This window comes from Augochlora pura, chromosome 6 (assembly GCF_028453695.1).
Source record: "Augochlora pura isolate Apur16 chromosome 6, APUR_v2.2.1, whole genome shotgun sequence".
Lineage (NCBI taxonomy): Eukaryota > Metazoa > Arthropoda > Insecta > Hymenoptera > Halictidae > Augochlora > Augochlora pura.
The window spans coordinates 8,865,903-8,881,567 of record NC_135777.1 but is presented as its reverse complement, the minus strand read 5'-3'; positions in this window follow the sequence as shown (position 1 = coordinate 8,881,567).

Genomic DNA, 15,665 nt, shown 5'->3' with positions numbered 1-15,665 from the left:
CAAAACAGCTGACTGGTGACCCAAGCGCAGCTAATATTATGCGACTCGACACGAAAAGACAACCGCCCGGAGGTTAATTATTATTACAATAATATTCCAAGCAACTCGGCCGATTTCTTTGTTCCGGATTTCGCAGAGTCGCGAGAATAGAGTCGGTTTCATCACGAGTCACAATAATGCTCGACCTCTTTCTCCCTCCACGTTTCCATTCCTATTCCTATTCCCCTTTCTCTCTTTTCGCCATTATTCTAGCTTCTTTTCTACCCTCCCCTCGCAGGCCCCTCCATTACCACGGTGCGCACCCTTCCTTTCCCTCTCTCTATTATTCTTCTGCCGTCGCGAAGCGCTAGACCACCGCTCGTTCCTTTCTTCCCTGCTTTTTTTTTCTCTCTTCGCCTCTCCTCGCTTCTTTTTCTTCGTTACCGTTTCCCTCTCTCTCTCCCCCCGTTTCCTCCTGTCCGATCTAGCGCTCCTCTTCGACCCGCAGTTTCGCCTGTATCCGGCAGCGACAGCAAGAAATACGCCGGGAGACGTCTCGCCAGGCTATTGTGCCCGCGAAATTCTCTTCTTTCTCGCAAATTACCGACTCGCGTCCGGTCGTTCACTCGACAAAACACCGTGCTCCCCGCGAATTTTTAGTAATCCGACTTTTGCGAAAGTTTTCCTGGGAGACGCGTGCCCGAAGATTTTGTCTCGAGTTCAACCTTCGTGGAGATAACAACACTTCTTCGGGATAAACTTCCGAAGATGCGTCTGCAAAACTTTTGCTACGATTGGCCGATACTTTGAAGTTCTTTCGCAATGATTTTCAGCCCGAAAGATTCATTCTTCAACGAGGTATAACGATTTTATGAAAAACCTTTCTCTGTCGAACAAGCAAACTATGCTTTCAACTTGAACTGCTAATAAAAAGCATGTACCGACTTCTTCGAACAGAGAACTGATTTCTTGTGTAAAAATTCGTGTATTGTCTTCTTCGAACGAAGAACTGATTTCGAGAAAGAAATAATTTACGTTTGAAACAAAAAGATCGAAGATATCATGCATTGCCTATTTTAAGCAAACATCTAACGCTTTGCAGAAAGAAAGAAAATTGTTTAAATCTGGAATAAATAGATCAAAAGATCGTGCACCTCGTATTTCAAACGGGCGGAATTGATCTTCTGTGAAAGAAGGAAAGAACACAAATCGTTTTCATTATAATAACTCGATCAAAGAACGTGCTCCCCCAATTTCGAAGAAAAAGAACTGATTTCTTGGAAATAATAGCAAAAATAAATAATTCAGAAACTAAACGGTGGAAGATCGCGTATCACTGGTTTTAAACAAAAAGAACTGATTCCTTGCGAAAACAACGAAGGAAAGAATTCCGTTTAATTCTATTAGACTCAAGATTGCATTTGGTTTTTGCCGTCCGCATCGTTCGCGAATGTTTGCAGCTGGCAACGCGCAGCAAATATAGTTTTTCGCGCGTTCATTCACGCATAGTCGCGGCTCATTGATGACAACTATCCCATTGCCGCCGCTGGCAATTTAAATTCCACGTATGGGGAATCTGGGTTAAGTAGTCGGAGAAATGCGCGCGGCAGGTAACTGACGTTCGTAGATGAACGCGCACTCTCAATGAAATCGGCGGGATAGCTTCGATAAATTTCGATCCCCATAATTAGAGAGGCATTCCAATATGTCAGTTAATTGCATCGCCGGAATTCATGCGGCGCGACCACGGCGGTTCGGTCTTTCGAAAAATCGGTAACCGTTAACGGCGACGTTCTTCATTATCAATATAATGAGTTATTAGGGAATGGACGATTTTAAAATGGTATTTAAATAGCCGAGTAAATTTCGCTCGCAATCGTTTCGATTATGGCAAGAATTTTTTGTCCTAATTTCATTGTGAATTCAAAAGGATGTATTTAAATTTTTATTCAATGATCTGTTCCGTTACGAACAAAATTTACATTTATATGCTTATATAAAATCATATTTATGATATAATTAAAAGAATATATTCAGCATAGTATAAATATATTCGTCGTATAAATATTTGGAAGTATTTAATAATATTTAGTAATATTTAGAAATATTTAGTAATATTTGGAAATATTTGGAAATATTTAGAAACATTTGGGAATATTCAGAAACGTCTCCAATAATTCCTCGCGGCGAGTTGCGCTAAACGAAATTGTTTGCGCAAACATGTTTCTTTGCAAATGAATCGTAAATCACGAAGTTCAGGAAAACAATGGGGTAGACTTTTCGGTCCAGTTTCGTCTTCAACACAGTATAACTCGCATCGGGCACAATGCACGGCCTCTTCCCAGATCTCTTCGATCCTATGTGTGTCCCAGCGAACTCATGCTAGACCTTGGACAAAGCTACCGGAGGAAGAGGAGGAACCCCCGTGCATGTCTCGATGCACCGACGTGACGCAGGATTAAATTCAATCCAATCAGAAGATATTCTTTATGCCTTTGAAATCCAATCGGTGACGGGTCGGGGGCGTGTGGATAGGGGGCTCGAAGGGAGGGGGGAGAGGGGGGGGGGGGGTCAAAGGGTGGCCGAAGGGTGGCCGACGCGTAGTAGCACATTTCGCACGGCACTTTGAATTCAGTCAAGGGAGGATTCAATTTCTCGTCTCCCCTGGACGCAAGAAAGGGACATTAGCGGGATCCGCCATTCTTTTGTCTTTCGGGTCGTGGATTCGACAAGGAGAAAGAGAGAGTGGGGTCAGCGGCGGGAACGTGATGGGGGGAGCGGGCCTTACGGAGGCCGAAGTCCCAATTTAATTCGGATGAGTCTCCTCGGGCCCTGCTTCTTTTCCCTTTCGGTCGCGTTCCTCTCTCTCTCTCTCTCTCTCTCTCGTTCTCTCTTTCTCCCTTTTTCACTCTTTCTTTCTCTCTCCTCTCTTTTTCGGCTCTTTCTTACGGGAGAGAAAATATTCAGGGCATCGTCGACCACAGGCGCATGCATCGCACGGTGTTTCGAATCGCCAATTTAGCCGAGCAAAAGCCATTTTGCTCGACGTGATTAACACTTTACCTACCGGAAGTCGATCAACGCGTCCGTAGACAGTAAAACCTTTAACGAGCTGCAAAAATAGACAGTTAATTTAGTCGGGAATCATTACATTAACTCTCGGGCGGCAGTGTATTTTCACGACTGTGCTATTAGACGATGTTTATAACAATTTTGAGTTTCATTCAGCAATACATTTTTGAAAATGCTTCTTGTAGACTATTCCATGGTTTCCAATGTAACGGCAATTTATTTTATTCAATTGCCAAAAATTGTATAATTAAGCGAACGATTTTCATACTCTAACCTAACATTGACCGTCTCGCCAGGGTTAAAGTGTATAATTTCAAAAAATAAACGCCACATAGAATTGAATGCATGATAACGTGACTCATTTTGAATGTTGTTGCAAACGTGTTAATCGTTTTCACTCGGTTGTTCTTTTTTATATGACGTAACAAACCTGGCGATACTTGTGGTATTTATAAAATTTTGTTTCATTCAACCTGTGTCGATACAATGTTTTATCAAGTCTGATTTGTGAGAATTAATTACTTAATCAGACGTATCCAAGTCATTTAATTAATGAAAACAAAACTAGAAAATTAAAATTTACAGTTACTAATAAATTAGAGTTTGAGACTCTGAGAGTTTTAAATTGCAACTATTGGATCTTGCAACGAATGCATGAAATCTACAGTCTAGTAATAACTAGTTTGCGTAAATTTCATGGAATAAAAACTAACTAGGAAGTTCATTCTTCATTTAATCGCTTCAATCGGTTGAAAGTGATACATTGACGGTTTCAAATTGTTTTAATATTCTTATTCAATATGCGTTATCAATAACGTTGTATATGCAAAGAATCCGTAGGCTAGTAATATTTCTCGACAGACAAAACAAGAACGAAACAACAGGAAACGGAAATGCAATGCTTAGAGTTATTCTAATTCGATAAATGACATGTACAGACAATATAAACGAACTTTTGACATTGCAAAAATTATTTTGCAACGCGACATACAAATTTGTCGTGGTGATTCAGAGAAATCAATCGACTGCAAAGGGTTAACAAACGCCGCGAAAACTGTCGAGCAAAGCCGCCGATTTTGATCGTCGTTCACGTAGATTCTAGATCGTTGATTCCCAGCGGCGTGGATCGTCGTGAAACGCGCCCACGTACAACACAAAGAGGGGACGTAGGTGGCCCCGCTAATATTTCGTTTCGTCTCGTTCTTTTTGGTCGCTGCCGTGTCTCGTCTCGTTCCTTTTCGAATTTCATCGACCCTTCACCGTCAGCCGCCTATGAAACCTCCTGTTCCTCCGGCTCGGCCTCCACGGACCCGTACAGGTATACAAGAGCTATTAGAGACCCTCTAATACGTTGTTTCCTCCTTTTTCGATTTTTTTACTCCGCCGCTCGGTTCTTGCTCGTTCTTTTTTCGCGTCGCCGTCGTTCTAGGTTCTCCCAGGTTCTTCGCCGGTTTCGTGAAAAAGCGAAATTATTCGCGCGGGTTCCGCTCGTGCTTCGCCGATTAAACGGTGCCGTCGCGTCGCGAGCACTCGCGGACGCCTCGCGCGAGTTATGGGATCGTTAGCGCGGATTCTCCACTCTTTTTTCTCAACCCCTCCCCGGTAACCGCGTGATCGGTGGCGGGAATTGTCTGAACGCGGCCGTTCTTTTTTCTTCCGGTTTCCTCGTTTTCTAGGTTTTTGTTGTCGCGGCCGGTATTCCGTGACTGTTTTTTTTCCCCCCACCGTCGCTTTATTAATTGTTTTTATGCTCGGCGGGGCTCCGGCTATTTGCTCGGGACGATTTTAATCTCGGCGAGGTCGCGGTTGATGCGGCTGATAACGCTCGTGATTATTCCCACCGCTTTAAGAGTTCAGAGACCGCCGCTTTCGATTTCGTTGGCCAATTTACCGACTAGATATCTCGCCACTTGAACAGAAAATTAGTCGCCAACTTCGTTCTGGACGGCGGTCACCAAAGTTCTCGTGGCTTGCTCTAGTTAACATTGTATTTCTAGTGACTATAACTTCTTTAGCAGTAATCTGTTCTTGCGAAGCACCTTTCGCGTGAACTAGCAGCTGCACAGTGGGTGCGCCCAGAATATTTTTACAATAAATAATACTTGAGGGTATTTGGCAAGTATATAAAATACTCTTTCGGTCGAATATATACGCTGTTAGTCATTCTACTCTTCATAAAAATATGTAAAAGCAACGATGCACATGCATTTAACAAAAGGGCAACAACAATCTTGAAATATTTAAAATTCCCGCATAAAACTAGCCTATTCAGTATATTATTAATACACAATCTTAACACAGAACCTGCCTTGTTGGTTAAAATAACCGGTTTCATATTTTTTTTATTTCATGTCACACAATATGCAAACTGAGACGGTTAAATAAATTTTTTAATTCTACTTTTAATTTCTTAATTCTTCTGTAAATAGTTTCAGCGAGTTGAAAATAGTAAAAGCGTGTCCTCAAATTCTTTTAATATTTACACGCATAACTTCGTAACGCAGTCTAGTCGCAGAAATATGATTAGCAAAAGCAAACTTGCCAGGAACTCTTTGGAACCGAAAGAAAAGAAAATGTCGAGATGATTTGGCGGTGCCAGGAATTTGTCGACAAAGCTAAAGAAAAGCAACGAAGCATTGTTTCCCCCAAGTCTACCTAAAAGATCCAGGATCGGTCGGCCATATTCCGTGAAACTGTATTACAGTATGAGACGCCGGAACGGTTCGAAACGAGCGGATCGAAGCCTGGTGTCTTTTGAAAGCGGCCGGGGAGCCGAGATAGAGAAGAAAAAGGCGAAACCAGAGGGCAGACATTATTCACGGGGATCGCACGTTTTGTCCCCGTATTTCATCGTCGATGGCCGCCATGGCGGAGCCAACGTAGCCCGCGCGGATCGGCCACTGAATTTTCTTTTCCGCTCGAGAAATTCGTGGCTGGTAGTAGCCCGGTGGACACGTATTTTCCATCGGCCTACCCTCCACAATGATCCTCTTCCTCGGTGCCTTTCAAAGTGAAACCGGCTGCGCCCGCCGTTTACCATAGGATTTTAGAGAGGCTCCTTTTACAAAGTGGAGCTCTAGTTAAGTTTTTGTTGGCTCCGAGCGTCGCCACCCACCCTCTCGGAACCCCCTTGTCCGGGGGCCCCGTCAGGCCTTTCTGCTCTCGAGCGATCCGTTCGCCTGTACCGACACGCCGATCAGAAACCGTCTGACCGATTTCGAGATCGCCTCTAGATCTTATGCTACCATACAGCACCGAAATTATCGCGATCTTTCAGAACGTTTCCTGACCGAATTACTTATTCTACAGGACTTACCGTTCTCGATTTCTGTCAGCGGTTTACCTACCGGAAGCTTATAATTAGACCGCGAATTGTATTCATTTTTGATAAAAATAAAATAGATGCAATTCTAAACAGTAAAACACATTTAAACAACTTAACTTAACTCATTAAGTTCATTAAAAAAAAATTAAATGAAAGCCTCTGCATTTCTCAGTCGACGCAGACAATTTTTATTCTGCGCAACGATAGACAAGAACATAAATATTCTACTGTTGAATAATTTTAACAAGTGATTTTTTTAATTCGTTTTCAATGCGAGAAAGAAAAGTTTGGGGAACGAAATCGGTACAATAAACATTTCTGGCGAAGAAACTGAAACGAGAATGATTGGCAATAGTAATAATCTTCTTTGCTGCATTTGTTCGAAAACAGTGCTCTAATTGAACGTACTATTAATGGAGATATTACACTCAGCTTGTCAAGTATTTTTATCGTCTTGCGCATAAATGATTTGTTATGGTGGCAATAGATTTGCCCGACTTCCATTTTGAACGAGCGTCCCACCCTTCTCAGACAGATTCCCTTTCCTCGAACCGAATCTCCGGCATTCCATACTGTCTCAAGTATACGCAATTTTCCTTTGAGGTTGCTCGCTTTCCCGGAGAATGCTCGTTTGGGGAAAGAATTCGATTCAACGTTACCTCCTGTCTCGCTTTGATCCCTTTTATTCCGGAATCTATTCGCGTGTTTACTCTCGGGTGCGCGCGGTTCCACGAGCAGCCAGGAGGCACGCGAAAGAAGCGATCTCGTTCCAGCGACCCATTTCGCGGATAATGTACGCAATTTACGCGGTGTAACGCGACATTTGAGTACTTTACCAACCATGTAATACTATGTATACGTCTGATACGAATATGTAGAAGAAGGCAGACGTCAATCAAGCTTATCAGTTTTTGTGTGTACATACGACCGGAATTCTTGAAATAAAAATAACCTAGGTTAATTGTAAGAAACATGAGTTTGATAAAAATGTGTTTACACTTTTAGCCTTTAGCCTTTTATAGGTTGCACGCAGAATTACGAAAATATTGAAGGGTTGAAAACAAAATTACGGTGATACATACCTGTGAATAGTTGTCATATCTGTATATTTGTAATTATGTAGTTTAAAATGAAGTACTGAACGTACTGAAGAATATCTAAATAATAAAATTTTAACAAATCGAGGACTGGACTATACAGTCAGAAATATAAAAGATTACATACAGAGAAATAATACGAAATAGAAATCAATATTTCTCTTGAATAGCATGCTATAGTAATTGTAGTTATGTTCAACATTAGTAGTTATCTTAAAGTTGTATTATAACTTCAATGAATTATTACTTTATAAGCTATGATCGCAGTATTTCAATATTGTCGTAAAAAGTTTTCAAAATGACGGCTCGATGGAAAACGAACGCACGTTTCGCAGGTTTTCGATTGCATCACTACGTTTCCGTATTTTTGAGCGAGTGCTGGGTCGGTCGAGTATTTTCTTAGCTGTAGGTAGCCGTCGGATAAGCACCAGGAAGACGCGTTTTGTAAGGCAACACCACAGTGTATCATCCTCCAGCTGGTAAACAGCTGCCCACATCCTGTCTCACGTACGCTACGCGGCTCTCTCTTCTCCTCTTCCTTTCTGTCGGTCTCGTCGTCCAGACGATCCCATCGAGAACTCTCTCTTTTCTCTCTCTCTCTCTCTCTATCTCTTTTCTCTCCTCTTACTCCCACTCTCTCCCTTTCTTTTTCTCTTTGTCTCCTTTCGCCGTGTTTGGCCGGAGACCGCAGCGGAACAAGAGGCCTCCGAGCGGTACCAAAATGGCGGACAGGTGCATCGAGGATACACCTCGGCACGCGACTGCATCTCTCCATTCTCTCCGATCCAGTCACACTAAAATAACAAAAGCTTTTAAGATATCGATATCGAATCTTTATTTCACATTTTTAATGAATTTATTATGAGTTGGTATTTTTAGCAATGAGGGTTTTGTTACGACGGAGAAGCTGAAAGTGTACTTCCGAGATATTGTATCTTTATTTTGTGAACATAACACAGCAGAACCATAAACCGACTATGGTTTTTGTATTTATTACAGGAACAATTATTATATTATTATATCATTTATTATAGGGACCCATATTATTTCTTAAGTGTATTACATTTTGATCTGAATTTATATTATATTAAAAATAACATAATATTCCAAAAATTAAATATTCATAATTTTTATAAACGACAATACATAAACATCATCTCAAGTCTCTCCAATCGTGAGATTGGAAAGATCTCCAATGTGAGAAATTTTTTGATTTTTGTGGAAAAGCAATTGCGATCTTTTTAATTCTTATTGATGTTAATTATTATTATTCTAGAACATTACTGTATTAGTTACTGGTGCACGGTGAATTTTATGCATTTATCAGATAAATGAATGCAGGAGAAATGCAAAACTGTGAGGACATTAAAATACTGCGGACTTTTATTATAAATCTCTCAATTTATGGAAATCTTCGAAAGAAAGAAGACATGTTTATTAAATTTCTGATCCTTGCGTTTGACGTTGACCGTTTCTATTTAGCACAAAGAACGACCCTCTACTGTCAATAATTCAAAATATGTATATTGATTTAATTGTTTGAAAATTAAGATAAACCTTCATTGTCTCACTACTATTGGCATCTTGTAAAACTGTAATAATTCTTGACTCCTAGTCTGTTCAATGAAAACTCATTTCTGTATTAACTGTTCATATTATCAATTTGATCATTTAAAGTTACGAAATTTTGATAAAAAAATTAACTGCCAAATATAAACAATATTAATGACACATATCATTTTCCAATATCGTTTGCCAAAATTTCAAAAAGGGTTTTCGAGAGAGAATAGGCTGTTAAAGTTCGGCTCGATGGTGTTGCTAACGAGCTGAAATATTTTTGCGAAGCCGGTAACGCCGATTGGTCGTGAAAGGCTGGCTCTCCCCTTCGGATGCGTGTTTCAACGCGTGTGCCCCGTCCCCGAATAATTCGCAAGACGCGCGGCGCGTTCGCATAAGCAAGCGCGCAGGGTTACGCGTCGCTCTGTCGTGCGAGATTCAAGATAGATTAACCCGCCGCTAAACTGTTTAAACGCCAACCAGTCCAGATACCATCGCTGCCACGAAGAAAGGCCTACCCTCCTGTTAATTAGTCCTGGAAACTCGTTGCCGCTACGATTCGCACCGATTCTCTCGCTACCGGTTCTTCGCTTCTTTCTTGATCTCTCGCGGGATCTGCACGATTCATATTTTATACGGAAATATTAATAAACGGTGTTCACGTTGACTGCTGTGAATGGACGCGAAATTGTTTTCGCAGGAGTTCGCACTTCTCGGAAAAGATACACCGGACGCCAAACGTTCTGCAAATATTCAATCAATCTCTTGACAGAATCTTAACAGACTACTTGGCGTAGTATTTAATATAACTGAATTAATAAAGAAGACAACGTAGTAGGAATAAACACTGATTATTCGTTTACATGATACAAGTCCCATAGATACTTCGGCTGACAAATTTTAGGGAGAAATATCGCTCTCTTCGTAGTTTATAATAATATTAATAATATGTAATCAGTAGAATTTGTCTCGATGATATTTTCAACAGGTATATAACATTTTTTGAAATTTGAAATAATTTATAATAATAATAATGTATTACATTTCTAATTATAAATTATTATTATAAATTATATAAGTAACTAGTTTATTGAAAAAATCTCTCATAAATGTACATTTACAATATCGAGATAATCGTTAATTATAAAATCTTAGATCCGACGGATTCGTAGGTGTTATCCGTTTCGCGAACATTGCGAGTTCAACAGTCATCCGTAATTTCCATCGGCGATCGCCCGCGTATGACATCATTATAACGATAGTGCCGAGGATCTGATAAGGACGCGCCTTCACGGCACGTATTTCACGCGCGGCTGCGAAATGCCAAGGGTGAATGTGTCCCGCTAAACAGGTGATCATTGCGATCCCCATATAAGTTCACCGCGTCAGATCAGGGGAATCGCGTTGCAAGAAATATCGAGTGGATGACAGGATCTTCGATCGTCGTCTACGATTCTCGTAATTCGCAGCAGCTGCTTCTAAATAAGTCCTTCGAATATTTCCCTTCCCTTTTTCTTTCTTTGTCCGCGATCTCTGCGGAGTAACAACTGGTTCGCCGCCATCGATTCAGAACGGGCATGTTTCGACTGCAATGCTGCCTTGCCTCCGCGCTACAATGTTATTGGTCCCGGCCACGGGCTTGTAAACACCAACGGACTTCATTCTCCGATTAACACATTTTGCGCGGATCACGGATCCAGCTTTATTCACGCACCTAGCAGCCGAAATCCGGCGAAGTTTTAGCAAAATTCACATCTTAGAGAATATTTCGTAACTTCAAAACTGACAATAAGATTTTGGTAATGAGTATGCAACTAGAATGTTTACCATTTCAAAGGAGTCCCTTTCTCAACTTTGTAAAAGTAAATTTGTAAAAAGGTATTAATGCCTGTCAATTAATGAGATACAAAGTGCATTCTTGAAATCTGCGTTCTATGTTCTGATGAAAATAGTTTTTCTCTTCTCAGTTTAGTTAGTTGTAATTTTTGAAATTTTTTTAGTGAACTAGTCCACATTCAAGTTATTTAGTGCAATTTTCAAAAAGTCACTCCGTTTTAAATGCTGTTTGATTTGATCCTCGTGAACAAGTGTGATAATGATTACGCAAAACTTCAGGCAACACAATGTTATTATTTTAATCATACATTGCAGCTTTTAATTTCAGAAGGCTCCTTTTAATGTGCTAAAAATTATCCTGACAATACACAAATATTTGTGGGTAATTTCGAAACAATTTCCAAACGATATCCAAATAATTTCCAAATGACGTCTAAATAATTTTTAAATAACACTAAAATAATTTTCAAATAATTTAAAAATAATATTATAATAATTTTCAAATAATACTAAAATAATTTTCAGATAATACTAAAATAATTTTCAAATAATACTAAAATAATTTTCAAATAATACTAAAATAATTTTCAAATAATATTCAAATAATTTCTAAATAGTTCACAAATAATTTCCAAATAATACCCAAACAATTTTCGCAACTCCTGTGGAACTATTGTCAATACAGGGACTCACTTAACTCTGTGCGGTTCAAATGAATATCGTCTCCATTCAGTGGACGCGTAATATGTAAGCGACTGTGTTCATTAATACAGACATCGTATTTTTAAATATATTCGCGTGCATTCGACCACGCAGCAATTATTCCCGCGCAAATGGTAAATCAAGCGTCGCGGTGGAGACCACCCTCGGATGCGGCCTGCAATTTTCCATCGGCGGTACACGCGAGAGGCATTGTTGCGCTACGCCACGCCCGCATAATTTCGAGTAAATATTTACGCGTTATAATTAGTCGAATAAAATCGTCCCGGTCGAATGATTTATCCGGTTAAGTGTAATGAATTATTCCCTATTATTCGTCTTGCCTTTGTTGTATCATGTAATTTTTCGCTGTACTTTTGTCGGTTGACGGTTTGCGTTTAAACGTTTACATAAAATCGACGAAAATTTTGTGCAACTATTTGAACAGATTACATTTACGGAAATCAAAAAGCACGAGAGTTCTACGCGATCGAGATTATTTAACCCTTTAATTGTCACGCCAATAACCTACAAAATTTAATCAAATTGAAATCTACCAAACCAGTGAACATAACTGGATTTCCCTTTTGCTATTTCTGATACTAAAAATATGTTTCCATGAGAAATTTTTAGATAAACTTCAAGCACACACCATAATAGAAATTACATAAGGTTTGGATAAATTCAAGCTTGTTGTTGTTATAAAATATTATACACTGGTTGCGTAGTTGTGCTGTTAATCAAATTAATATTCAAGAGTTAGATCGTCGAACTTTTTATTTAAACAATCGTTAAGCGAACGTTTATTTAAATGACGCTCTGCCCCTATATGAGTAAAGTTGCAGTCGGAACGTTAATCAAATGCGCCGCGTTATTTTTTAACAATTCTTTCCCGTTCGACGGGTGCGCATAACGCTATTGAATAATTAATAACCGACGTTAATGGACGGTCGCGAGCAATAAACATTGAAATGTCCCACGTCCAGACGCGGCATTCCACTCGAATGTGCAGGACATGTCGTCGTCGACAATATTTCTCTTTCCGATGAAAAAGGTGAGCGTTTCGAATAAAAACGAACGTTACGAAAGGAGACACGCGGGGGAACGCGGTGTACGTGTCAAGGTTGTAGAAGACAGTTCTCTTGTCGGGCATCGATCAAAAGGTGTGTTTACGATGTTATCAGCCGGCACCGGTGAAAACCTTTATCAACGACCAGGACAATAACGGCTGACCGATCCCGTAGCCCTGCGGATCAGCCGCGGAGCACGAGCGACCCTGAACATACGACTGGTAAATTGCGGGCTGACAATTCCCGCCGTGAAATCAGGCTGGCATTAAAAGGTGTTTGCGGCCACCTGTCCGTCCAGTATACGGGACAAGATCGGAAAAACAATCCCTCGAGCAATTAATAGTTTATACAGCCGGCGTGTTGCCCTTCGATCGCGCTCTATGCTGCACGACAATAAAACTGTTCCGCGCACGTTCGCTCGTCTTTAATAGGCTTTTGTCTGTTGAACGAGAGCCATGCATTACTTTTTTAAAAATTAATGCAAACTTTTCGCGTTCACGCCGCTTTGCTGGCGATTAATCGTCTGGGGATTTTATGCACTTGCGACGGAAATTAGTAATGAGTTTCTAGAACGTGTGCGACGCGTAGACTGCGGATTTTACGAATTTATGGGAAAAGAATGAGTACGCTAAGAGGCGTAAGAAGAATTAATCATATTGTTGGGTTATTTTCAACTTATCGGCATTATTAAAAGGAACAATTTATTTTTATTAACTTTTGAAACAGTAAATAGACTATAAATATTTTGGTCTTCTCATGTAATATATAGAATTTGACGCATAAACTTATTTTTGTTGCAACTTTCTCTTCATATGAACAACCAATCGCAATAAATAAATTGTGAATGTTCGTGCTCTTTTACTATGTTCCCGTTGCCATCGGTAGCATAGTTTCTGCACAATCCATATTAAATAGAAGCATCGATGGTGTCCCGTCCGGGGTTTGTTTTGCTGTCTTCCTTTCACGTTCTCGACGAAATACGCGCAATCGGTGCAACGCCATAGTACTTCCTCGACCGGTTTCGAAAAAAGAGTGGAAGAAAGAAAGGGGGGAAAGGGGAAAAGGAGAGACAGAGCGGGAGAGACAGAGAGAAGAGGAGAGAGAATCGCCAGAAGTTAAGTGGGGTAAGAACAGAAGCGTGGCCCCGACAGACACCTTGTCCAACAAGATTTAGTTCAACTGCACTTTGTGAGCTGCACCTGCGTGGCGCGTGCTACGGAGATGCATCTGTCGCATTCGCTTGCGGCCACGTGCCCCGCTGTACACAAACCTGCACGGCTCTGAACATATTCGCGACGGTGTCCATTACTCTGAATAATTACAGTGTGCACGAAATTTTTCGCACTTTCCGCTTCGCATATTACGAGATACAAATTTATAGATTACAGTGCGAGGAACCTTAACATTCCAGTTACACGTTCACACACACACACACACACACGCGCACACGTTTCACATTTTTACACGAATTAGGTTGTAGCAAAATAATTGGAGCTTTGAAAACGAATGTCGACATATCGACATCGTCAAGACTGCGGATATCACTTGAATAGTTGTAAGTATTTAACTTGATCATGTAGATAACAAAAGTTATCATAAGTCTCGATAATGAGGGAAATGTTTATAACGAAAAATCCTCGCAAACAAAGGATTAAAAATAAAATTTGCTTTTTCTTCATTTTTTATTGGAATTTTAAAGTCTTAACCATAGAACGACTCCTTGGGGTTGCCGAAGACTCCAAAAAATGTTTAATTTGTCAGTAAACGTGTAAATAAACACTAAAATATTGAGATTATTTAATATATTATATAATATGCAGTAATATTAATACATATACGTGTAATATGTAATAATATGAAAATATAATAATAATAATAATAATACAAAACAATAATAATAACATACATATTTTAACTATACATTTTATTATTTTAGCCCCACAGTGTTCTTCATATAGAAAACTAGTAAGGGAAAACAGTAGCATATTGTACAGTTGTGACGAACATGTTGGGACTGGTCAAAGAAATTTCCCCACCGGTTCGATCTTTCTGAAACAATTTCAGGGATATTGCACAAATGTCCGCAGTCTACTATGAACGATGGTAGATCCGAGAGAACCACGTGAATTTTTGCGAGACCTAGTTTCCAGGAAAGTTAGCGAACATCATCGGCATGTGGCCCCGCAAGTTCTATCGATAACTTCGACGTAGCCGGTAGGAGTACCGTTGCGAGCATTGCATCGTAGGGCAAAAAGACCGGGGCAATTTCCAGCCGCACAACAATGCAGCGTTGCAGCGGCTTTTGTTGCGAAACAGAGAGCCGGACCGAGGCCCCCTGTCTCTCGTCTGTCGCAATTTACGATCTAGTCCGGCGGTCTTAGACGTGCCATACCCCGATCAGAATCGTCGATACTCCTTGCGCGCCGTTGACAAGCAGAGGTCCCACGATCCGGCACGGGTTCCACGGGAATAAAATCGGCTCCGGCCATGCTTCGAACACGGCAAATGCATTAGAAAGTATAGATAAGACGACAGCGCCCGACGGTTGCATCGGTAATAATTGCATCGAGTTTTTTATATGCGTCCACGTATGCAAACGATCGGCAACAGGATGAAATGGAAAGTTTGAGCATTTTTTCGATTAGTCGCCGGTCGATATTATTGTGCAACCGCGGCTGCAGTTATCCGCGCTCGTGATGTCGCCGTTGCGGCGGTTTCTGGACGACTGCGAGCCATTTCGAGGCTGTATAAACATTGAAAAAAAATATTGAATTGCCAATCTATGATTTTTAATCTGTTGGAACGATTAAAGGAAAAATTAGCTCGCTATCTGATCTCGAAAACAAGAATAAAAAACATAAAACTTCTCGATTTTCGAGCTTTTTAATACTTTGACTGTCGCGTTATTCGTATGCGGATGATCGAATGGTTCGCTTAGAATAGAAAACTAATTTCACTTTTGTCATACGATTTAATTTTTATTTTCAGTACATGTGCATATGAATGTCAGGTTATGTCAGGTTGCAGTTC